This window comes from Hypanus sabinus, chromosome 8, assembly GCF_030144855.1.
Source record: "Hypanus sabinus isolate sHypSab1 chromosome 8, sHypSab1.hap1, whole genome shotgun sequence".
NCBI classification, from domain to species: Eukaryota; Metazoa; Chordata; class Chondrichthyes; order Myliobatiformes; family Dasyatidae; genus Hypanus; species Hypanus sabinus.
This window is the reverse complement of record NC_082713.1, coordinates 161,599,664-161,626,103: the sequence shown is the minus strand read 5'-3', so window position 1 is coordinate 161,626,103 and position 26,440 is coordinate 161,599,664. Positions and strand designations below refer to the sequence as shown.

The 26,440-nt window shown below is 40.4% G+C and overlaps 1 protein-coding gene across 1 annotated transcript in view; it reads right to left on the bottom strand.

Annotated features, from left to right (window-relative positions):
- tmtc2a (transmembrane O-mannosyltransferase targeting cadherins 2a) overlaps window positions 1–26,440 on the bottom strand; it is a 209,712-nt gene that overhangs the window by 95,797 nt on the left and 87,475 nt on the right. The gene's annotated exons all lie outside the window — the stretch shown is intronic.

Below are 26,440 nucleotides of genomic sequence, written 5' to 3'. Positions count from 1 at the left end.
AGTGTATTGGTTCACAAAACACTTTATAGTACCAGTGACCCATGTTCAATTCCTGCCGCTGCCTATAAGTCTGTACGTTTTCCCTGTGACCATGTGGGTTTCCTTGGGTGCGCCAGTTTCCTCCCACAGTCCAAAGATGTACAAGTTGATAGGTTAACTGGGCATTGTAAATTGTTCTGTGATTAGGCTCGGGTTAAATCGGGGATTGCAGAGCGGCACAGCTTGAAGGGCTTATTCCACACTGTATTTCAGTAAAGAAATAACATAAGCAATACAAATGGTGAAAATTAGTAGTCAAGTATTTACTCTGGACACTAAAAATCTATGGGTTTTGCCATGCGTACCAGCAATCTAATTCAATTATTTTTTTTAAATGTGACTAAATAAAACTATTGAGTGGAACTTCAGTTCTCATATTAACTGTTGAAAATGCAACCGATCAACACGTTTGATCTTGAATATTTCCCAGTTAGCAGACTCGGAACACGGACACCCTATTCACGTTAAGAACAAATAATCGGTGACTAACAATATAAACAGTTCAATTACTAAACTTCCAGGGGATTGGAGCAGAAATTCAACCTGCCCCTACTTCCCTTCCTTCTTTCATCATTAATATATGGAAAGCTATTGAAAGCCAGCACTAACTTTAATCCTGTTTAGTGCTAAATAAGAGGTTTGTTGGTTCCCAGTCAGCATTATATTTCGGTATAATCATTTTCGGCATGAAACAATCCAGCCTTTTATTATGTATGCATCTGTGTATTTTCTAAACTGAATTAGATCTAAAGCAGAATGCTTTCAATTTATAGAAAAGGACTCAAAGAAAACCTGCTTAAAAGAAGTCCAACACTTTATCAACAGCAAATAGCTCGGGATAAGAATTGATCCTTTCACTTACAAGGAGAATAATACCATGCAAATGCTATTCAGACAGCATCCTCCTAAGTGATTGTCCTGGAAGTTTAGGGTGAGAGAAAAAAAATGCTCTCGGGGTCAGAAAACATGTTTAGCCAAGTAATTAACTTTTCCAAACACGAAAGCTAACTGCAAATACATTTCACTCATTTTATGTCATCATGTTCCTAAGCAAAATGTGTGGACAGTTGTTATCAAATGAGAAGTTGGGATGAAAGATTGATCATTGTGCAGAAGATCATATTAAAGTCTTTTCTTTGGCTCTTGTTGTGAAATTAAACTGTGATGGTTGAAGAGCATGAACAAAAAAGATAAAAGATAGAGATAGCTACAAGCTTTCTCAGAATAATTATAGTAGCAATCATCTTCTTTTAGCTTAACTTGTGCCTACCATACACTTCTCTGATAATAGCTTGTTCAAAATTTTCAATTATATTAGGCATTTAAGCTCCAATCTTAACTCTGCTGGATGTTTAAATGAGCAGTATATAGGGATGAACCAAGTATAGTGTCCACACCAGGGTGAAGCTGTACCAAAGCTCTGTTCTGTGCACACTCTGGGATGGATCAGAATGCTGATGCACAACAGAAAGCAACATTGACAAGCTGTCATCATTCCACACCATGAGCCTCCAGCAGGTCCTCTATATGTTCCGAACAAGAAAGATCTCTAACCACACCCTACTCCTTCAGTGTCACCAAGAGGACATGGCCATGATCAACATGAGGAAATATTGGAGATGGATTGGGCATGTGATGAGAAGAGAGGCCATCTCCATCATCAAGACAGCACTTCACTGGACCCCAGAAGGGAGGAGGAAAGTTGGTGCCGTACCACTGCGTCAGAAATGTGGGCCCTGAAACACACCTGGGGCATGATAGAGGATATGGCCAAGGACAGAGAGAGATGGAGGACCTTCATTGCTGACCTATGCATCAGCAGTGTAACAGACAGTAGGTAAGGATGTTTGAGTGATAAAAAGTCTGTCCAGTCCTCCAGATTAGTTGGCTTGAGATTCAACTTCAAGGCCCACCTGAATGCTTCAATAGTGACTTCTGCTTACCGCCAATGCACTCCATTACAGAATGGGCAGGTATAGAAAATCCACCGGAGATGGAAAACAGCAGGACCAGCCTTGGGAATGAGATCACTTATATCCAGGACACTACTTCTGTGAGCTGTGCCCCTATCTGTTTGGGACAATCCCAACTAACAAACTCCCATCACAGCACTGCTAGGAATGAAAATCAAGGAAGCAGAGTGCGGAGATGGGCAATCACCATCTTCTATGACCTCCCCAGCAGAAAGAGTGGTCAAGAGCATGGCAGTGGGGGTGGAATGGGGAAGTGGGTGCCAGTGATAGTTTCATGAAGGAGGCAATGGGCTGGAGAGTCCACCTACAGTAGTCTCATGCTGTCTCAATGGGGCTAGAGGATAGAGAAATACTCGGTACAAGACAAGAGCAAAGGGAGGCAGAAATTAGCTATCAGGGAAGGAGAATAAATTGGGACTGGGAGGTATGGGAGTTAGGGGAAAGGCTATTTTGACAGAAGTGAGGAAACAGCAGGCTATAAAATGAACAAAAGGCCTCAGGAAATTCTCATTTTTGTTCTAAGGCTCCTGGGTTGCAATGTATGGCAAATGGAGGTCAGGTGATGAGCCATCCCAGTTTAGGAAGACCCTAAACCAATCCTACAGTGAATATCTGGATTGGATAGCCATAAATTGACATTTCAGCAGGCGATAGAGGGGTCCAGTGCCAATCTCAGACTGGAAATAGGAGCACAAGACATACTACACACAAAGTGTACTGCAGATGCTGTGGTCAACTCAAGATGTACAAAAAAGCCGGATGAACTCAGCAGGTTGGGCAGCATCCGTTGAAAGAAGCAGACAATGTTTCAGCGAAACATTGACTGCTTCTTTCAACAGATACTGCCCGACCTGCCAAGACATACAACAATTGCTGGAAATCCAGAACAACACACAAAGGGTGCTGGAGGAACTCAGCAGGCCAGGAAGCATATATGGACCATAATAAACAGTCATATTTTGGTCCAGGAATTTTCATCAGGACTGATGAAGGGTCTCAGCCCAAAATGTGAACCGATTCTTCCTCTCCCCAGATACTGCTGAGTTCCTCCAGCATTTTCTGTCTGTTCCTCTGGAACTAGGAGCAATAGGGAGGAGAAATGACAGCAGTGAGGATGAACAATTCAGGATCCACCTCCTCCCAAGCTCGCCTCCTATGTCAGTGAGTATCATTTGTGTTCAAGCTCAGCAGAATAAATATTTTCTTTTAAAACTATTTTGATAAATTAAATGAATGGCAATTGTTTGTAGTGAAGGAGCAAGTGATGGCAAGGCGAGTTCAGGGGATGAGCCAAGATGGTTTGTAGCAGACTGGTCACAATTGGGTTCTGACACCCATACAGCCAGCCTGGGAGTAAGGTTGGATGGATCAGCTTGGGTGCTGACAGAAGAAGTCAGGGCCTGGCCACAGAAGGTTTGATGCTCGTTCAGCTGGCCTAGGTGCAAGGTTGGATCATTCTGGGCACCGAGCTGCCCTGAAGAGCTTGGGTTTGGGCTGGGTGACAGAATGTGGACCCGGAGCAAGGCGCTGGGTGATGTGGTCCAGGCCTGGTGCCTAGGTCCTAGTGCAAGGTACCTTACACTGTTCAGGCAATTTAAACATCGGCCCAGATCAGATGCGAGAGCTGATTTCACTCGCTCTCCTCGATCTTCAATCCACTCTCCAGGGTGCCGAAGCCTTTCACTGTTCCGTTGTTTGGTCAGTTTAAATGTCAGCCCAGATATAGACTGAAAAGACAGGAGTTGGTTGGGACAAGAGACAATTTTGCTCATTCTCTGCAATAGTCATCCCCATGGCACTGAGGCTATGAAGACTGCCCTGGCTGCTGTGCTCCGTGCCCACTAACATGATGAAGTGATAGGCGATGCTTTGGGCCTTGTCCAGGGTGGTCGAACCTAAGGACCCAATTTGGTTCATAATGCTGTTGTTTGCTTCAATTGTTTGCATGATTTGTATCTTTTTTCTTTTCTCTTGTACATTGAGTGTTGGTCTTTTATTTTTATACATTTTTATTTTTTTTTCTCTTTAATTGGGTTCTTTAAGGTTTCTTGCTTTGTGGCTACCCGTGAGCAAGAAAATCTCACGGTTGTATAATTGATGTATTCTTTGATAATAAATGAATCATGAATCTTAAATTAAAATGATTTTACGTCTTGCTCAAAATTAGGGATGTGAGTAGAAGCAGTATAGCCTCATTTAATCGCTTGTCAAGATATAAATATTAATTTTCCTACTAAATCACATCGTGGCATTCCTTCCTCAGTATGAGACAACAGAAGAGTTCCACAAGCTACTGCATTGCGATGAACAAACCCTTTGTGAACAGATCTGAATATTTTCTCCTCTCTGCCTGTGTGCCCAATTAGCAAACCAGCCAAAACTCATCACACACTTGACCAACGTATCTGAAAATCAGCTCATGCCATGAGCACAACAGTGTGATGGGAACCACGTAACCTTATATACCTGTCAACTGCAATTGGCTGGTTTGGTATATTGCTTCATTTGAATGCCACATTTACTCAAATGTGAAGAAAGAATAAAAATTTAGCACTGCACTGTACTTGACAAATTAACAGATGAGTTTCAAGTAGACAACTTGGAAGATATTTGTAGAATACATTAGTTTGGTTCACACTCACTTTCACAAGGGTTCTCCAAGAAGTCTTGTGTTCACAAATTTAGATGATGCTTTGGGCTGATAAGGGATGAAACCAGCTTGCATGGTATCCGCTCAGCTTTGCTGCCACTAGCATTTTGCACAGTCTATATGTACATTGTTTTTTATACAATTTGTTAATTATTCTTTTAATTTGAAACTATTTGTTAAGTGGATGCTGCCAGTTCTCATCTGGCTTTATACTGCAGACACGCTGATATAGGGATGTTCAATTGAATGGATGTATTCAGTCCACACAAGATAATTGGCAACCTTCAGTAATACTGAGGTTCAAGTTTCTTTCTCGCGCAATTCCACTGCTAATTATTTTAGATTATGCTAATGCTTGGAACTTGGGCTGTAACTCAGAAAACACACAGCTTGGAACAGGTCCCAGGGCCAGCCACCATGGTGCCCAACACGTGACGCTATTACAGCTCAGGATGTTCCGGAGTTCAGAGTTTAATTCCAACGCCATCCGTAAGAAGTCTGTACGCCCTCCCTGTGGAATGCATCGGGTTTCCCTCGGTGCTCTGGTTTCCTCCAACTGTCCAGAGAGGCACTGGGTAGGTTAATTGGTCATTGGAAATTGTCCTATGATTAAGTTAGGGTTAACCGGGTTTGCCAAAAAGCCTACTGGGTGTTGTATTACCAAATAAATAATCCCACCTGCCTGCAAGTGGTCTGCATCCTTCTATTCCCTGCCTGTTCAGGAGTCTTTCCAAGTTCTTCATAATCAGATTCTACAACCTCCTTTGCAGCACTATGTCAACATTCTGGCTCTGCAAATGTCCTTTAAACTTTCTCCCTCTCAAATTAAACCCATGCACTCTGATATTTGACATTTCAACCATGGGTTAAAGAGCTCTGGTTATCGATACTGCTCATAATTTTATATGCGTCTATTAGGTCACCGCCTCAGCCTCCAATACTCCAAGAAAAACAATCAAGACTGTCCAATCTCTTCTGGTACACTCCAGTCCAAGCAACTTCCCGATTAACCTCTTCCGCACTCTCTCTAAAAACCTCCATATCCTTCCAATAGCGAGGCAAATCAGAACTGCACACACAATGTCACAAATGCAGCCCAGGGTGGGGAGAGAGGGTGGTGGAGTAGAAAAGTAATGGGAAGGCAGATGGAGGAAATGAGTTATACAGCTCTCATTACATGCACATGCAGTTCAACTCAGTGATTATGCAGAAAGTTTGAAGTTAATAACTCATCTCCTTCTACCTTAGGCCACAAACTTATCAATCACCCCAGTCTGGGGTCCAAGACGCCGACTTCTACAAAGAAGGGATCCGTATGGTCCACGACTGCTGGACTTTGTGTAAATGCAGGAGGGAATTATGTTGAAAAATGAGTATGCTAGGTTTTCCAAAACTGACTCCTTCTACCTTAGGCCACAAACTTATCAATCACCCCTCATAAAATAAATTCAGATGTCCAGCAAGGGTGTCGTTGAGGAAAGAGCAAAAAAAGAGAAAATTTGTGCTTAAATGATCAAAAATACTAAAGAGATGATGGAATAAAGGCAAAAGAGATGTCATAATGGTGCAAGAAAGATCCGTCTTGAGGAAGTGCAAGGGTAAACAGCACAATTGCTACCAGTACCTATTAGCCAAGTATAATCATTATGAACCTCTAATTTTGGTCTGAATGTCTTTAAGTCAAAATCAAAGTCAAATACAAAAATAATCATTTGTTTTCAATTTTACATTAAGTGCACATGTACAAAAGTGTAGGAAATTAAACAGCTAATAAACAAATGGATTCAAAACAAAATTTTTACACAGATTATCAGATTTCTGGTACTTATTGGCATCCGTCTGCCTTTAATTGCACATCCAATTAATAGTGTGTGAGGCACAAAATCCAAAATCTGCTGTCTGCTGATTGGAATCTGGTCCAAGGACCCATTTTGCTCCAAACTAATTGCATTGCATGATGTAACTGTGAGCCAATATCAACAAATAATCATAAAAACTGCAGAAAAGCACTGCTGTTTTAAAACTGTAACACTGCCCAATCTGTATCGCATATTTTGATAACACACATTAAAAAAAAAATCAGTATTTGGCCTTGTTATGTCATCTGCTGAGTCTCAGCAACTCTGCACAATGCAGGCTGGAAACTACTACCATGAAATAATGTCAAATTTTAGGTTGTACTGGGCAAGAAAGTTCAAAGTAAATTTTTATTATCAAAGCACATATATATCACCATATACAACCCTGATATTCATTTTCCTGTGGGCACGCTTAGCAACAGTAACAGGCCCAATGAATCACCAACCAGACAACAAACTGTACAAAAGCAAATATAAATAAATAGCAACAATTAACAGGAGATAAAGAGTCCTTAAAGTGAGGTCACTGGTTGTGGGAACATTTCTATGTTGGGGCCAGTTAAGTTGTGTGCCGTTAACCCCTTTTATTCAAGACCCTGATGGTTGAGGGGTAGCAACTGTACTTGAACCCGGTGGTGCACGTCCTGAGGCTCTTGTACCTTCTACCTGAAGGCATAAAGAAGTAACTTCATATACTAATTAAATACAGAATCCCTATCTTTAATGTACATTAAGCACACAAGGGTCTTTAAAAGCTTGTAAATTTATGAAGTGCTAATATTCATTTCAATTGGTGATGAACAGGAATAATATCCTGTTGAAAGAAATTTAAAAGGATGTAACCGTATCGGGAGGACTTGAGTGATATGGAAAGATTGAATAGGTAAGGACTTTATTCTGTGGAACATAGAAGATTAAGGGGAGATTTGATAGAGGTATACAAAATTATGAGGGGTATTAATAGGGTAAATGCCAGCAGGTTTTTTTCCACTGAGGTTGGGCGGGACTTCGACTAGAGGTTATGGGTTAAGGACGAAAGGTGAAAAGTTTAAGGGATACAGAAGAAGAAACTTCTTCACTCAGAGGGCCGTGAGAGGTTGGAATGAGCTGCCAGTACAAATTATGCACGCAAGCTCAATTTCAATGCTTAAGCAAAGTTTGGATAGGTACATGGATGATAGGGGTATGGAGGGCTATGGTCCTGGTGTACGTTTAAATGGCTTCAGCACAGTCTAGATGGGCTGAAGGGCCTGTTTCTATGCTGTACTTTTCTATGACTCTAATATTAAGTTCCAAAGTAGTAGTTTAACAGTATCAAAAAGCAAGTTTGTGCTGCATGGTGTGCTTCACAGTTAGAACAGGGGTTCCCAACCTGGGGTCCACAGACCCCTCCGCTATTGGTAGAGGGTCCATGGCATTAAAAAAAAAGTTTGGGAACCCCTGTCTTAGAACGTATATCAGGAGTTCAGGTTTGATCCGGAGTAGTTTAGTTTTTTTTCCAACAACGTGATATTTTGCTAGCAATAAGAGCATGTGTTAGTGATTTGCTGGCAAAAGCTGTGTGAAACAAATGCTTCACTTTATCACCAGAATCTGCAGTGCTTAGATAAACATATGCTCTTCTGAAATGCACGATGCTTCTGAACAACTAAGGTATTACTGGTGGAAGAGGGTGTCACAATATAGAAGCAATTTAATACATTTAACATCTTAGAAATACTTTTAACCATTACCCTGGACCCAGAGATAAGGAAAAGCAGTAGTGTATATTTGTTACGGTTACTGACTTTTACATTGCAAAACCCCATCAAATGGCTCTTGGTTTGGGAACTGAAACAACAATTATTCTTCCTTCAAGTTTTATTCCTTCATGTTTTATTCTTCCTTCAAGCAACAGGAAAAGAAAAACAGTTCCTCCTATTTCAACTCAGATTTAAGAAAACTGGCAACGAAAGCTTAGTGAACATGAAAAATTCTTTGGATGTTCAAACTCAACAACACCGCACACAAAATGCTGAAAGAACTCTCCACATCAGGCAGCATCTATGGAAATGAATGAATGGTCAACATTTTGGGCCAAGACCCTTCTTCAGGACTGAGAAGGAAGGGCGAAGATACCAGAATAGAAAGTTGGGAAAGGGGAAGGAGGTTAGCTGTAAGGTAATAGGTGTAGCCAGATGGTTGGGAAAGGTCAGGGCTGGAGAAAAATGAATCCGATAGGAGAGGAGAATGAAACTTTGATGCCAAGATATTGCCCCGTGGGTGTCCCAGTCATTAAATACCAAGAGAGTCACAAAATGGTTTTGGCACAGCCAAGAGGCTTTTAGGCCCACTCAGTTCATTTCAACCTCTCACAGAGCAATCCCTTCAACCCTTTTGCCAATTTCCATGTGGAACAACCTTAAAAGATCATTTCTACACCATCATAAGCTATAAAAAATGCAGTTTATTAACCTGTCATTGTGATCGCGAGTTAATGTTGCAAAGCAACAGCGCCGCAGGTGGGTTAGATCTGGTCAACTGCAATAAGTGGTTCAGGCATAGCTAATTAAAACACCAGCATTGACTATCTAAGCCCTTCGAGAAGATGACACTTGTAACCCTTTGGACATAAATTTTGTTCCAGGAAAAGACTGTAGAATCTATACATGACAAGCCAGAATTCTAACCACCCGGGTATCCACAGATTCTCAAGCATTTTTAAGTGTTTCCGACACACAACCAGACCAAAATAAAGCATTCCGAAATGGTAAGTGCTGTCATTGGCCTTATTCTGGACTGGCTGCACATTTGCCAATTGAAAACACAGTACAGGTGCTGAATGTTGAAGCACTGTGGTCATTTCTCAGCCTAGTTGTTCATGTTCTCGTAGATCTATAGTTCTAATAAAACATATTTTTCTGATGCATTGTCATCAAGGTTTCAGCTCAACTATGATTTTTTCTAAACTGCAAAGGCCTAGAAAAATAATCAATAGCTCAAACATTCTGCAGGATTGTAGTTAGTGATCATGGTGCTGAAAAGTGAGCACTGTATGCCAGCTGCAGGGCTCAGCCTGTGACCTCATTCTTCAGACTGAGCTTCCTACCATTCAGTTCCTGACACTGGAGAGGTAAATGGCTGAAACTACTTGAAAGAAAATTCATCCGCAATTACCAAATTAGGTTGTTACAATTCCCTGTAAGACTTCTTGACTAATTACTCCCAGTTGCTAGTTTAAACTTCATTCTGAATTGGATAGATTCATTTAATTGTTCCACGTATGAAACCTGAAATGCATTTGTAACAAAATCCACTGAAGAATTTGGAAAGGATGTACGACATCCCGTTAAACATCTTTACATTGCTGTATCCGTCTGGAAGCCCCAGAAGAGTTTATTCATCTTTTCATTTGTGCGTAGACACAAAACAAATTCATTGATGCCACTATCATGGAAATCTACAGCACAATACAGGCCCTTCGGCCCACAATGCTGTGCCGAACATGCACTTACTTTAGAAATTACCTAGGGTTACCTATTGCCCTCTATTTTTCTAAGCTGTACCTATCCAAGAATCTCTTAAAAGACTCTATCATATCTTATACACCTCTATCAGGTCACCTCTCATCCTCCACAACCCCAAGGAGAAAAGGCTGAGTTCACTCAACCTGTTCTCATAAGGTATGCTCCCCAATCCAGGCAACATCCTTGTAAATCTCCTCTGCACCCTTTCTATATCTTCCACGTCCTTCCTGTAGTGAGATTACCAGAACTGAACACAGTATTCCAAGTGGGGTCTGACCAGGGTCCTATAATGCTGTAACATTACCTCTCAGCTCTTAAACTCAGTCCCACTGTTGATGGCCAATGCACTGTGTGCCTTCTTAACCACAGAGTCAACCTGCACAGCAGCTTTGAGTGTCTTATGGACTTGGACTGCAAAATCCCTCTGATCCTCCACACTGCCAAGGGTCTGATCATTCTGCCATCATATTTCACCTACCATAATGAACCACCTCATACTTATCCGGGTTGAAATCCATCTGCCATTTCTCAGCCCAGTTTTGCATCCTCTCGATGTCCTGCTGTAACCTCTGACAGCCCTCCACACTATCCACAACACCCCCAACCTTTCTCTCATCAGCAACTTTACTAACCCATCCCTCCACTTATTCATCCAGGTCATTTGTAAAAATCACAAAGAGTAAGGGTCTCAGAACAGATTCCTGAGGCACACCACTGGTGACTGAACTCTATGCAGAATATGACCCATCTACAACCGCACTTTGCCTTCTGTGGGCAAGCCAATTTAGGATCCACAAAGCAAGTTCCCCTTGGATCCCATTACTCCTTACTTTCTCGATAAGCCTTGCATTGGGTACCTTATCAAATGCCTTGCTGAAATCCATATACACTACATCTACTGCTCTTCCTTCATCAACGTGTTTAGTCACATTCTCAGAAAATTCAATCAGGTTCGTTTATGTGCAACCTGCCCTCGACAAAGCCATTCTGACTATTCCTAATCATATTATGCCTCTCCAAATGTTCATAAATCCTGCCTCTCAGGATCTTCTCCATCAACTTACCAACCACCGAAGTAAGACTCACTGGTCTATAATTTCCTGGGCTATCTCTATTCCCCTTCTTGAATAAGGGAACAGCATCTGCAACCCTCCAACCCTCGAGAACTTCTCCCACCCCGTTGATCATTGCCAGAGGCTCAGCGATCCTTTAAATTATTGTAAGATTTGCTTTATTTGCCACACGTATATTGAAACATCGAAATAGACAGTAAAATACGTTGTTTGCAACAACAATCAACCCAGACCAAGGATGTGCCAAGGGCAGCCAGCAAGCATCTGATGCCAAAACAGCGTGCCCACAAACTCTATGTCTTTGGACTGTGGGAGGAAACTGGAGCACCCAGAGGAAACCCATGCGGTCACAGGAAGAACATACAAACTCCTTACAGACAATGGCAGGAATTGAACCTGGGTCATTGTCAGTGTAAACCATTTCACTTACACTATCTTTCACTATAGAACTGTTACTCTTCAAGTAACAGATGTACTTTGAGCCTCTCTTTTACAATGGCTTAAATATCTAAGTTATTTAAGTTCCTCTCTGTGCCTTGTTTGGCACATCGGGCAGCAACCTTGCCGTTTCTTTAGCATTTGTCTGTTTTATGAAGCAAAGTTGCTAGCACGACACTCAACCCAGCACAGATGAAAGGCAGGCAAGAAGCCAGCCAGATTCAAACCCAGGACCACTTGCCCCAAAGTCCAGTGTGGATGCCACTACACCACTGGTCGGCTTAGTTTAAATCAGGCAAATCAGGCAAGGTCAACAGTATATTGCGCTGTGCGTTCATGCTGAAGTTGTTACTGTCAAAGGCCCTGAAAGCTGGCCCTTCAGCCCATTGAGTAAATACTGGTCATTGAGCACTGATCGACACTAATTGTATTTCATTTTACCCAATTCCTGTGAATTTTACCCAAGATATTGCCACTCACCTACACAATATGGGCAACTTAACAGTAGACAATACCCTATAAACCCACACATTTTGATTCCACAGCCCAAAGGGAATAAGGTGTGCATTGTCCTTATCTATGCCCTTCAGGTTTGCAAACACCTGCATAAAATCACCCTTTCTTCTCTGATGCTCCAATGCCCAACCTGCTTAGCCACACTCTATAACTCGATCGTCCAACCCCTGGCTTCATTCTGGTAAATACGCTCTGTACTCCTTCCAGATTAATGCCATGCTTCCTACAGCAGGGTGGTCAAAAATGAACAGAATATCCTAAATGTGGACTTACCTGCATCTCATACAACTACAACAAAACATCCCAACTTTACTAAAGGCTAGCGCACTCAAAGCAATCTTCACCACCTTGTGGCGCCATTTTCAGGAATCCATCTACTTGTACTCTTAAGGTTCCTCGGTTCCACAGAGCTCCCAGGGCCTTATTGTGTAAGTCCTAGCCTGATTTGTCTTCACCAAATTACAGCACCTTGCACTTACATAATTAAACTCTATTTGCCATCCCTCAGCCCACCTACCCAGGTGATCAAGCTCTCTCTCCCATCTCTGATAACCATCTTCATGGTCTATGACACCATCTATTTTAGTGACATCTGCAAACTCATGCTCTTTACATTCTCATCTGAAGCATTTCCATCCGAAACATTGATATAAATCATGCCAAAAATTAATTTGAGCTGTATATGCACCCAGCACAAACCGTTCATCTCCTCCACCCACCAAACTTTCCTTGCGTGGTTAAAATCTATTATATCTCCAATTTTTCCCAATTCTGATTTTAAAAATTACCTTAAACATTAAAATAGATTTCCTCTCCTTAAATGCTATCCGACCTGTTACTTTCAATACTTCTTTTTTCCTTAGAGCAGTAAATCTTTATCTGATCCTTAACCACATATCTTAGTTAATAGGCATGGTAGAAATCTAAAGGAGCCTTATGCATAAGCAATCTACAAATATTGCACTTCTGAAATACTGAATTTTGCATGTATTGAATAGATATTGATGCAACAACTTTATTTATTTATAAATGGCATTGCCATTTTCTACTTCTCTTTTGGATTGCTGATGATACTATGCTAATGTTCCAGGAATTTTAATTCATTGTTCTCCTATTGGGATGTTGTTCTACAGATGGCGCCCTCCCCCCACCCCACCCTGCTCTGAATCAGCAAAAGCATGCTTCTATGAAGTTTGAAGATGAGTACCTGTATGGTATTCAATTGTAACATACGAGACTGTAGCCTATCCCTTTCTCAAAAGGGCTTTATGGGCAATTGTCATAAGAAAGACAAGGGCTGGAGAAAGATTGTGATGGATAACTGTAGCACTCCTGCCACTATTGTGGCTGCAATCCAGTCTCCAAGTGCAGAGCCCACAACCTTCCTGGTCTGAATAGCAGCAGCTTATCCAGTGACAGCTATTTAAATTTTAGGATTAAGGATCAGATCCATTATGCTCAGCTGCCTCTTTCCACTAACTTAAGGCGACGTATAATGACAGACGCAAAACTCAAACAGGGAAATTAGGTTAAGCTGGAAATAGCTGGCGAACAAGCAAATCTGAATATCAATTTCAAAGCATAACCCAAGTGACATTATAAACTTGCAATTATTTAAATATATTTTATAGCATGGCTTTTTGCATAAACAATTTTAAGTGAAACTGTAGCAACAAGAATCTGTCAACAACATTTAAAGTCTGTCCTGCAGCACTTTAAGCATGTGATCCGGATTCTCCCTATCTACTGAATCTCTTATATTTAATGTACGGAGCTTATTTTCAGGATTTTGAACTGCATTATTTTTTATTTATTTTCCCTCTGGTTTCCTCAGGTTAATTGGTCATTGTAAATTGTCCCGTAATTAGATTAGGGTCAAGTCGGGTTTGTCGAGGATTGTTGGGATGGCACAGCTTGAAGGGCCTGAAGGGCCAGAAGGGCTTATTCACACTGCATCGCTACGTAAATAAATAAACAAACCCCGCTTTTTATTTCATCAGACTACTTGCAGAGCAGTTTCATCAAGCTGTCAATCACAGGAATTTAGATATTCTCACTGTTAAATATCTCACTGTTCAGTATTTTCTAAAGGCTGCAACCAGTTTTAAGATTAGGATTAGAATTAGAATACGCTTTGATTAATAGACCGTATACATTGCAGTTCCTTGTGATCATTCCCCAACACTGGAATTATGCAAATTCCTGCTCCAGCATTTCCACTGCTTCATTCAAGTCCTGTAAAGGCTCCCTTGTTGCCCATTAGTTTGTTCCCACAATCAACTCTGACCTTCTAAATGTCCACTTCATCATTAAAGTATCATACAGTGGTCTATGCCAAGTCTGCACAGGGTGTATTATAGGTACTCATACAGTATGATTGTGCAAAATCTAAATGCTACTTGGTACATGTTTATTAACTCATAAAAGTGGGTCGCTTCCTATGCCACAGGTTACCAATTTTTAAAATCAAATGCTAATTAAACAATACAATTAATAGATCTTCGAGTGTTTTTCTTAAATATTGCATATTGTGAAATTACATTTCTTTCCCATATTGGTTGTTGGTCAGTCTTTGTATGTAGGTTTTCATTGATTATAGAGTTATACTAAAGTACAGCACAGAAATAAGACCTTCAGTCCATCTAGTCCATGCCAAATCATTTAAACTACCTACTTCATTGTATTTCTTTGTTCTACAGTGAATGTCTGCAAGAAAATGAATTTCAGGCTAATATATGGTGACTTTGAACTTTGAACACTCATTGAGAAAAGTTTTAAATTCTAATATCAAAACAACAGTAAAATGCCATCCAACCCCTCAAGCTTGTTCTTCCTCCCAATTAGTCCTTGGTCAGTCTTTATCTCAAATCCATCATCTCCATGTGCCTGTGGACACTTTAAAAAATCCCGTCTCTAATAACGACAGTAATCATTACATTTTTCGGTTGTCAACAGGTAGGTTTTCAATGGGGGTGGAGGGAGAACAGGGATCCAGATGACTATCACCAGTGAATGGCCAGTCTTAATTAAAAGTTCTGACCTTTTACCCATGAGAAAATAAGTCTCACTACGTACCTAATAAATCTTTTAATCGTCTTTGCAATCTCAGGGAGATCAATATGAAAACAGAAATTGTTGGAATAAATCTCTAAAGCCAATAGTGCTAAGGGATTTTCACTGATTAACAAACAAAGCAACATTCAATGGTGCATTGAAAATGAAATAGATTATGTGGAGTGCAATATATCATTTGCATTGCTAGCAAAGATGAAAACTAAATTGGCCATCTGACTACTGTGGAAATATGTTTCAAAGGTACATTTAATATCACAGAAATGTATACAATATACATCCTGAAATGCTTTTTCTTTGCAACCATCCACGAAAACAGAGGAGTGTCCCAAAGAATGAATGACAGCTATATGTTAGAACCCCAAAGTCCACTCCCAGCTCCCCTCCCTCCCGCATGCAAGCGGCAACAAGCAACAATCCCCCCTCCCCCTACTGACAAAACAAAAGCATCGACACCCGCCACCGAGCACTCAAGCATGAGCAAAGCAACGGTAAAGACACAGACTTGCAGTTACCCCAAAGACTGCTCATTCACACAATATTCAACAGAGATACCAAAGGCTCTCTCTCTCTCTCTCTCTCCCTAATAAGGGAAAAAGAGATGTCGTCATTTCACAGCGAGAGGGAAAGACATAACAAACAACTCGCTGGTTTACAATGTTAAAAGTCCATTGTGTCGCTTTTTCTGAGCTCTGTGCCCAAAGATCTCGGGTCTCTGGGCACACAGCCAGAGATCTTCCATCTCCAACAACACAATGATCTCCTGCAGAGGCACCGGTCTCGAATCTCGGTCCTCTGAAGGTGAGCGAAGCTCTTCGGCTGAGCCCTGGGCGTGCTGAATAACGGCCATTCGTGAAATCTCGAGAGCAGGTCCCATTCCCGCAAAGAACCATACTGAACTTCGTATTTCTTTTTGTAACCATTTGAGGTGACAAAACGGAGTAGACAGTCCCAGACAGCTAAGCTAATATATTGCAATATATGTACGTGATGACAAGAAATGTGCTTTCAAAGGAATACGCGACTGCAGGCACCCAATGTACTGAACATGGTGCAAAAATATGGAATTAGCAGAGACAAGTCAAGCGCAGATGGCAGACTACAACAAATGCATCGGGAGGACTGAGCTCACAGGAAATAGTATCCTTGTCTTGTTCTAGTGTAGAAAAGGAAAGCTTTGCAAAGGGTGTGTTGGAAGTCCCTGACCACCCGTGGTGAACTTTCCCCTTGTAAGTACTAAAGAATAAAGGCACTTGATAAAGAACCACTCAGTGTTGGCATTGTGTCTTATGAGACTTAACGGTGAGGTGCTCAACAGTACGGACAACATTTGTCGAGCTACATGATGGAATTTTGTACATGCCTCCTTACAAATCTGCTACATCGCCTTCATCCATTTCAATTATTTTTTCCCATTCTCAAGGCAAAATGATTTCACTTTATAATTTGAATGGATCTTTCTACATCCATAATTTAATTGACATTTTAAATGATGTGTTACACGTCCATATTGCTATATATCCATATATCATGTGTCCATTGATCTGACCCTTTTCAGGAAACCCATTTCTACATCTTCTCCTGGCACAGTTTTGAATATATACGCAGTCTGAGAATGACTGTGATAAATTCTATATCCACAATAATGTCTACAAGTGCAATAAATCGTAGCATTCTTAAATTGCATAGTATGTCTCAAGTTGCTCAAATGACTTGCTTATTTTTTATTCATATGTCAATAGTCTGCTTCTCCTCAGCCTGCATAAAGCTTCTCTGGTAAGCATTAATTTTCTCCTCCAGACACAGGGATTACATCTGCACAGCAAAGAAACACGCGCATTATGTTTTCAAATGAATAATCAATATTACTAAAACACATCGGTAAAATGTTGCTGTCTCGAATTCAGTGCATCATTCTCAATACATATTACACCTCTGCTGACTGCAGTGTTGAAATTAATTTTTTCTCCTTCAAACTCTCTGAAATATGAAGCCGTGAAATTTTGAAAACTCTTTCATTTCAAAATTAATCTCTAAATGTACAACTAATGCAGTTTTATACACTCAGCGGCCACTTTATTAGGTGTACCTACTCGTTAATGCAAACATCTAATTGCCCAATCATGCATGCAGTAACTCAATGCAAAAATTCATGTGGACATGTTCAAGTAGTTCAGTTGTTGTTCAGACCAAATCAGAATGGGGGAAGAAATGTGATCTAAGTTACTTTGACTGTGGAACGAGTATCTCAGAAACTGCTGATCTTCTGGGATCTTCACATACAACAGTCTTCAGAGACAGGAAGAAGACAGTGACTCAAATAACCACACAGGCCAACCGTGGTATGCAGAAGAGCACCTCTGAATGTACAGCATGTCAAACCTTGAAGTGGATGGGCGACAGCAGAGAAGACCACGAACATACATTCAGTGGCCACTTTATCAGGTAGAGGACGTACCTAATAAAGTGGCCACTGTGTGTAAGCGCCAATGGTACAGCGGTCAGCAGTTAATGTCCACCCCCAATAGACTTTGAAAAGATGGTGCAAACTAACCATCCTGATCCACTGTAGGGCTTCTAATGAAGATACTCTCACAGTGGTTATAGAGTAGGCATTTAGCCCTATAGACAATGAAGGGTCAGTGGCATGGAGCCAGTCAGGATATAACAAATGAGCCTGTGCATTTCTAGCTCCAGCCAGAACTAATTGATACTGGTACATCTTGGGATACCAAGATCCATTTCCCATTGTCTTAAGGGTTTCTTTATCTGGGTTGAGTTGTTCTCTGATCTTGGCAATTTACTTGCAAACATTTTATCACTACGTGAGGCAACATTATTAGCGCACTGATGAAGCCTCCTTGTACATTGATGAAATGTTTGCAAGTAAATTGCCAAGATCAGAGAACTTCTCAACCCAACCATCAACTCTCCGAGCTACACATCTTCCAAATTGTTTAACTGTTAACCTGTTCTTAATCTTTTGCAATTCTAACTGATATTTAGTTCCACCAAAGTCAATGGAGGCAAATACTAACAGAGAAATTCTAACGATTATCAATATGAGACTTTGAAAGGTTTGGAGAATGGGCAAAGAAGTACGAGGTGTATGGTCATGCACTTAGGTAGAAGAAATAAAAGGGTAGGCCATTTTCTAAATGGAGAGAAAAATCAAAAATCCAAGAGAATCCCTGTGCAAGATTATTTAAGGGTTAACTTGCAGGATGAGGTGGTGGTGAGGAAGGCAAATGCAATGTTAGCATTCATTTCAAGAGGGCTAGAATATAAAAGCAAGGATGTAATGTTGAGACTCAATGAAACACTAGTGATGCCTCACTTGGAGTATTATGAGCAGTTTTTGGGTCCCTTATCTTTTAAAAAGATTTTTCTTAGGTGAAAATATCGGCTCTATCTGTTCTATTTTCAAGACGGAAATTGCAAACAAGCTTATGGAAAGTGAACAGGTATTAGCTCCAAGCATTGTTCACAACTATTCCTCATTAAGCCACTATTAGCACACAGGGCAATGTAGTGGATAATGATCCTGTACCCTGCCTCATACCAAAAAGGTCTCATTCCAAGGTAACCTGCCTGCAAGTCCGTTTAAATTATTATTAAATTACATTACACAATATAAAAACAAGGTCACCTCTGCAGACATACACCTACTTACCTACCTACTGTAAAATGATGTACTTACTTACCAGTGAATGTTCTCCATCTCTGGTGGTACTCAGGGCTTCCATCAGCATGTCAGTCGCTTCCTCTCAGTTTTCACTACCGTCAGTCATGCAAGTCCCAGGTAGACTCAGGAATACTGTCGTCCTCAGATCTAGAAGGATTCTTCATTGCTGTTTCCATAACAATTTTGTTTTACCAGTCAGGGTTGTTAGCCCTGAGTTGAACCCCCGAACCTGGAGGACCAGTGGACCACTTTTAGTCTGTCCTCTACTCTTAGACCTGTTTAGCATGGTTGACCCTACCAAGAGCCGAAGCACAAAGCCCTGACTCCAGCCAACATAGCTCTCCAGGCCGTTGAAGCTCACCAGCCTCCAAACCACAACAAGGTTCCGGTCTTCTCGGAGAGCAGAAGCATACAAAAACGCTTTATCTTGCAAATTATTCTGCTACTTACATAAAATGCTCTGCAGCATTTGTAGCAAGTAATCTACAAATTACTTATCTACAATATTCATTACCATTTCCAGATTCAAAGTAAATTTACTTATTGCCGCCATATACTACCTTGAGATTCATTTCCTTGTAGGCATTCACTGTAGAACAAATAAATACAGTAGAATTAATGAAAAACTACACAGAAACAAAGACTGACAAATAACCAATGTACAAATGAGGACAAACTATGCAATTAAAGTAAAATATAAATAAATTAAAAGATAGATAGTTAGATACTGAGAACATCAGATGTAGAATTCTTGAACATGAGTCCATAGATTGTGGAATCAGTTCAGAGCTGACGTGAGTAAAGTTATCCACGTTGGTTCAGGAGCATAAGAAATTAGTTAGGGAGTAAGTAGAACTCTGTGTTACCCCATTATTTTTGATCATCTATTGTCATCAGAGTTTAATGTTTGACTGGTGGTTACTTTGATTTAAAATGCTATTGGTTATAAATATACTTTTGAACATTATGAAACATTTAGGGGAAAGTCTCGTCTAATTCTTCCAGAAAGTATAAATGATCTCCTGTTGGAAATTCCGGCAAATACACGAAATTTTCGTCCTCTGTGACTTAATTGGAGGCAGCATCCCAGTTAAAATAAACATGGTTATACATTCTTTAAAGATTTAGGAATAGCAGAACGAATATACTAAGTAACCAACCGCCAACATTGCCAACTGTAATTTTAAATTTACATGTTTTATTCTTTAAGGAGTTAGGAAATCTCATTGACCCAGATCATTTCATGTTGTTTCTCAGTCCGTTATGATTGACGGATGTAATAAATACCCAATTGTGAGGCTCACTGTCACATGGGTGCTTCCACGAATGAGGTCAAGCTATAGGTGAGCAGCAATCCAGTCTGCAAAACTCATCAACATTCAAAATGGCTGGCCTGCTTTTGTATCACGAGTAGTCCACTGGATCTAGATAATTAAATGTTTTAGTAATGGTAGCTTTAGAGTGTGACAGATTATCAACAACAATACAAGTTCCTTGAATGTCAAGCACTGTTAATTGAAAAGAAAACTTCCAATCTCTAAATGACTTTTATTTAATGCAGGAAATGCCGGCAGTCATCAATCGATATGGAATGATAGTTGGCCTTTACTGCTCAATCCATATCGTATTGCTCGCTGCTGCTGCTGCTACTGAAAATTATATGAATTTAAGTGCCATTAGATGCTTGCTTTAAGATTACAGGATTATAATTAACAAACTTACAGTATGTTGAATTGCACAGAAAAATGTGCTAATTATCAAAGCACACCTTGTGTTGACATTAGTAACTTCCCGCATTATCTCATACCGCATTGATAGTGATCATGTGACCATTGCGATAATGTTAAAATAGCGGCTGACAGCTGCTGTTAATCTGTGAGTGATTGTTCCTAGCACGTTATTAAAAAATCTGCTTTGAAGTTGATATGATTCCTGATGATCTGTGAAATGTTAATTTATTCATAGAGCTGTGATTGCAGGAAGATTCAGGGCACAATCACCTTCAGAAGTGGCACAAAGGATGAGGAAGCAGCTTGGGCAACTATCATATTTCTGACTAAATTTTCCTTACAAACTCCACTGAAGAAATGGGAAGTGCGCACTGCAGGATCAATCAGCAATCAGCTACACTTAGCTGCCCCATTCTGCCCAACCACGGCTTTGAATTTCAACCTGCCCATTGCAGTGGAAGTCTCAGGGTTTGCTGGATGTTGGATGCCAGTGGTAACATGTACTCCTTGTTTAATACTTTACTCGTGGCCTTGGTGGTTCTTGTGCAAATTTATTTCTTGTTAACTGTCTTGTTCACACCAATAGGCACCACCTGTCTCATATCATGGACATTCGGAATAGCTCTCGACACATTTCAAGATTTTGGTTAGAAAAAAAACAACAAAGTGTTAGTGCTGAAAATTTTAAAATAAAACTGTGATCCTTCTCCTTCCCCAGATACTACCTGACCTACTGAGAATCTCCAGCATTTTCAGCTATAATTGAACAACAAGAGCTCTTCTATAACTTTGATATTTATGTCAAATGGTGTAGGATCAAAACGGACAAAACAGTGACAGCATTATATGAATTAAATTACAATCTAATCTAAGCTTAATCATCAGTGTCCTTCTGATGCCTAGAATCATAGATTCATGGAACACTACAGCACAGAAACAGGCTTTTTGGCCCATCTAGTCTGTGCTGAAAGATTAATCTGCCGAGTCACATTTACCTGCTCCCAGATCATAGCCCTCCATATCCCTCTCATCTGTGCAGCTATCCAAGTTTTTCTTAAATGTTGAAATTGATCCTGTATCCATCATTTGCGCTGGCAGCTTGTTCCACATTCATACCACCTTCTGAGTGAAGAAATTCCTGTCCTCTAGTTGTAGCTCACCCAGCCTCATGGGAAAAAGCCAGCTTGCATTTGCCCTACCTATACCCCATATAATTTTGTACGCCTCTATCAAATCTCCCTCAAATTTCTGTGTTCTAGAATAAAGTCCTAACCAACTCAATCTTTCCCTGTAACTCAGAAGTCCCAGCAACATCACTGTAAGTTTTGTCTGTACCCTTTCAATTTTATTTACATTTTTCCTGTAGGTAGGTGACCAGAACTGCTCACAATACTCGAATTATGCCTCATCAACACTTTAAACAATTTCACCATAACATCCCAACTCCTGTACTCAACACATTGATTTATAAAGGTCAATGTGCCAAAAGCTTTCTTTATGACCCTATTAACCTCTGACACCACTTTCAGGAAATTATGGATCAGTATTTCCCGATCCCTCTGTTCTACCGTGCCCTGTGTAAGATCTAGCCTGGTTTGTCTTGCCGAAGGGCAACTCCTCACACTTGTCTAAATTAAATACCATCTGCCATTTTTCAGCCCATTTTTCCTTCTGATCCAGATCCTGTTGCAAGCTTTGATAGTTTTCTTCACTGTCCACTGCAGCTCCAATCTTGGTGTCATCCACAAAGATGAATTGGTAACATGTTTTGAATTTCTATTTTTTTTTAAAGTCAGGTCAATTGCGATTTTACATTTACTTGCAATAACCCCCAACATTAACGCAGGCTGTGTATTTTATTCCTAGCATGCCATGGTAGCATAGTGGTTAGCACACTTTACAGTACAGGCAAATCCACAATTGCCGATCCAGTTCAGCACATTAAAAGACCTTAAGACCATAGAACATTGGAGCAGAAGCAGGCCATTTGGTCCATCAAGTCTGCTCCACCATTTCAGCATGCCTGATCCAATTTTCTTCTCAGCCCCAGTTTCCTGCCTTCTCCCTGTATCCCTTCATGCTCTCACTAATCAAGAATTTAACAACCTTTGCCTTAAATATACCTAAGGACTTGGCCTCCATAGCTGCCTGTGGAAAAGAATTCCACAGATTCACCACTCTGGGTAAAGAAATTCCTTCTTATCTCCATTCTAAAGGATACCCCTAATGGTACACCACTAGTCATAGGCCTCCTGCCCCAAGGGCAACCATCTACAACCACTATCTGGCTTCTCCCACAAAGCCAATGTCTAATTCAATTTACTACCTCATCTTGGATGCTAAGCAACTGAGCATTTTTTGATCAACCTCCCGTGCGGGACCTTGTCAAAGAGGGAGAGGCAGAGAGAGGTCTAGAGACGTCTTGAGAGAATGTTCTGGAAGGCCAATTTCCCCATCCTGACATACAAAACCTCACCCCTATCATGCATTTCATGCACCAAAGTCTTTTTTTGAAATTTTTTCCTGAGGCCTCTCGCTCCTCCAGTACGATTTGTTACTGATAACTGACCCCGCAGGCAGCACGTCTTTAAGAACTGACACCTTTATGCGATTGCTGTACAGCAAAGCGACAGTCAGCAGCTGTGTTCAATCGAGCTGGTCCCATTGTAAACCGTGTGAGACCCCTCTTAGCACTTCTTTCTGGATGTAAGCAATTCCTAGTGCTGTTTTAAATGGCTTCTTGACTAATTTCACCATTTATCAACAGCGTCTTATTTTGGTATTAATCCTCAAAGCAATGTTGTTAGGCGTTTTTTGGTGTTACAGAAGTAGATTAATTAAAATATACAGAACATTCTTCATCGTCAATCGGAAATGGGATTAACTGATTACTGAAGTAACTTTAAACCTGTCTACAAGTTGCTGAGGAGCAAGTGCTCAGAGAAGAAAATGTGTTCTCAGCTATTACTCGATGACAAGAGCTATAATCAAACAAGTAGAGCATGTAAATGCCATCTGGTTAGCATATTCTTCACCCCTCCCCATATCTTCATTACCAGCAAAACTCTTAAATTTAAGATCATGAATTCAATCTCCTTTCCCAGTCCTTTGGAGAAGACAGTGTACCTGTTCCAGTTGACGTGCTTTCCATGACAGCCATGAACTGACTGCACAGTGTTTTGAGAACCAGCTAAAATCTATGTTGACAACTTATCTCTATTGTCAGCCTTTACATCATGTTCATTGACTTTCATCAGCATTTTAAGAGATTTTTTTTAAACTAATGTGAAGAGTTAAACAAATCAACAAAAATGAATAAACATTTGATGAATTGGTAACATGTTTTGAATTTCATTTTTTTTAAAAAGTCAGGTCAATTGCAATATTACATTTACTTGCAATAACCCCAACATTAATGCAAGCTGTGTATTTTATTCCTAGCATGCCATGGTAGCATAGTGGTTAGCACACTTTACAGTACAGGCGACCTGGGTTCAGTTCCCACTGCTACCTGGAAATTTGTACATTCTCCCCTTCACCGCGTGGGTTTCCTCCAGGTGATCCAGTTTCCTCCCACAATCCAAAGACAACATGCTGGAAGGTTAATTGATCATTGTAAATTATCCTGTAATTGGGCTAGGATTAAAATCGGGGGATTGCTGGGTGGTGTGACTCAAAGGAAAAATGCACTGTATAAAAACTTTATAAGGTTCTGCACTTGAAACAAGAATGCTTATATTCAACCCCAACAATGGTGTGTGTCCTATTAAATGTCATTTGAAGGATTATTTTTCAATTCCGTTTATTGTTCTATAGTTCTTTTTAATGAACTATTTGATTCATGTGCCATCATTTTCCCTTATCAACCCACAGACTAGGATGATTAATAAACAAGTATTTTGATGTTTAAAAACGTGTTTCTTGGCCTACTAAAGAACGCCCTTTCGTGCCCTGTGCTTTTTTAAAAATTCAGATCCATGTGTTGACAAAATGTTTGGCATGGTCAGCTGTGCCCTTTAGCAATTAGGTTTCCTTCATCTTACAAAAATGTTCAAACAAAACGAGCTGTATGAAAAAAAATGGATGGCTAAATTAGTCCTTCCTCGGTTTGACAGATGGACACATGCAGTTCATTTGATTAATGGCTCTATTCTTAAACCCCAGCATGTTCCATGCACATACCAAGCCTCAGCGGATTAACATGTCTCCTCATCTTTAGCCGTACACTGCAAGGTTTTTTTTCTTTCAGCCGCTAAGTCTGTTATCAAATACAAGTTTGATATTATGTATCTGTTTGTGTGACACAAGATACAGTTTTGAGATTTTTGTTACAGGGGTGCTGAATCACGCTTGATCTGGCCCACTCTTCGTAATCACCTCCCTTACCATCCACACCAATAACTAACCCAGGAGGTGACTGAGTGAGACTTTGCTTCAGCAGCCTTCACACAAAGCGCAGCAGGATGAATCCTTAGGCCTAGCTCACTGACTGCCCAATGGTCTTTTAGCAACTTAAAATCAAAGTAAATTTATCATCAAAGTACATATATGTCACCATATACTCCCTCGAGATTCATTTTCTCACAATCATTTACAGGAGAGTAAGGAAATACTATAGAAGTTTTTTTTTAAACTATACATAAGTAAAGACTGACAAACAATCAAAGTAAAAAAGATGAATTGTCTAAATAAAAATACCGAGAACATGCCAACTCCCTGCTGTCAAAAACCATTAAATTGCTTTAAGATAACTGCTGATGATCTGTGACACTTAATGGCAAGTCAAAGGTTTTAAAGATTTATTAAATGTTTGATCCTTTCCACACCTTGTGGCACATCAGGCAGCACCTTGCCATTTCCTTAGTACCTTTGTGTTTTTTTTGAGGCCGAGCTGCCAGCTCGACTCTTAGTGCAAGGAGCCGGCTGGATTTGAACCTACAACCACTCACCTCGGAGTCGAGTGCTGATGCTATTATGCCACCAACCAGCACTATTTACTAAATTACTACAGATCATATATTTTAAAAGACATGACATGAATTAAAATCATGATCATGTTTCTAATTACTTGCAAGAATCTGTGTTCTTTGTGCAGATTTTTGCATTCGTAGATTATTCATTTCTGTTACCTGACCATTCTGCTGAATTGGCAGAAGAAGCACCCAAACCGGCACGGAATACCATTGTGCATTTCCTGATGCCTTCATGCATGAAGTGGATTTAAAAGGAAATCGCAGAACTCAAGGTCAAGGCAATCTGCCTCATTACCCTGCAGACATAAACACTGCACAACACACAAGAATTTCTAGGTCATTGTGTGTGTGTGTGTGTGTGTGTGTGTGTGTGTGTGTGTGTGTGTGTGTGTGTGTGTGTGTGCGTGTGTGTGTGCGTGTGTGTGTGCGCGTGCGTGTACATTTCTAATATTCCTTTTCAATGACTGTGTTCCTTGTGCTTTTTAAATTACTGCTCTTCAATGAAAAGATTAGAAATAGAGCTCGCCACAGTTATTCTGGTTCGCAGTTTCCATAACCTCACCCAAAGGGCGTTATGTCGACAGATGTCACAATGTTATTCATCATAAGTGAACCCACTGTGATCAACTGCACTTGAGTCAGAACCGACTAACAGGCATAGTGCCTGCATGCTGCATATGGAATGGCTACTCAGAGATTACCTACTTCATCCCCATTTAGTGAAATCCCACTTAGTTCTTTTGTGCTCAGGCAGTTTAAAAGGATTAAGCAACATTGAAATAAAATATGAAATCTCTCTTATAAAATACACTTTTGCTTTTACCCTTTTTGTTTCACCCTGAAGGATTAGTTTCCCTTCATTGCCATCACTTGTCACTCTAATTTACTAAAAGACCACAATGGATCCTCTGATTAAAAAAACGAGT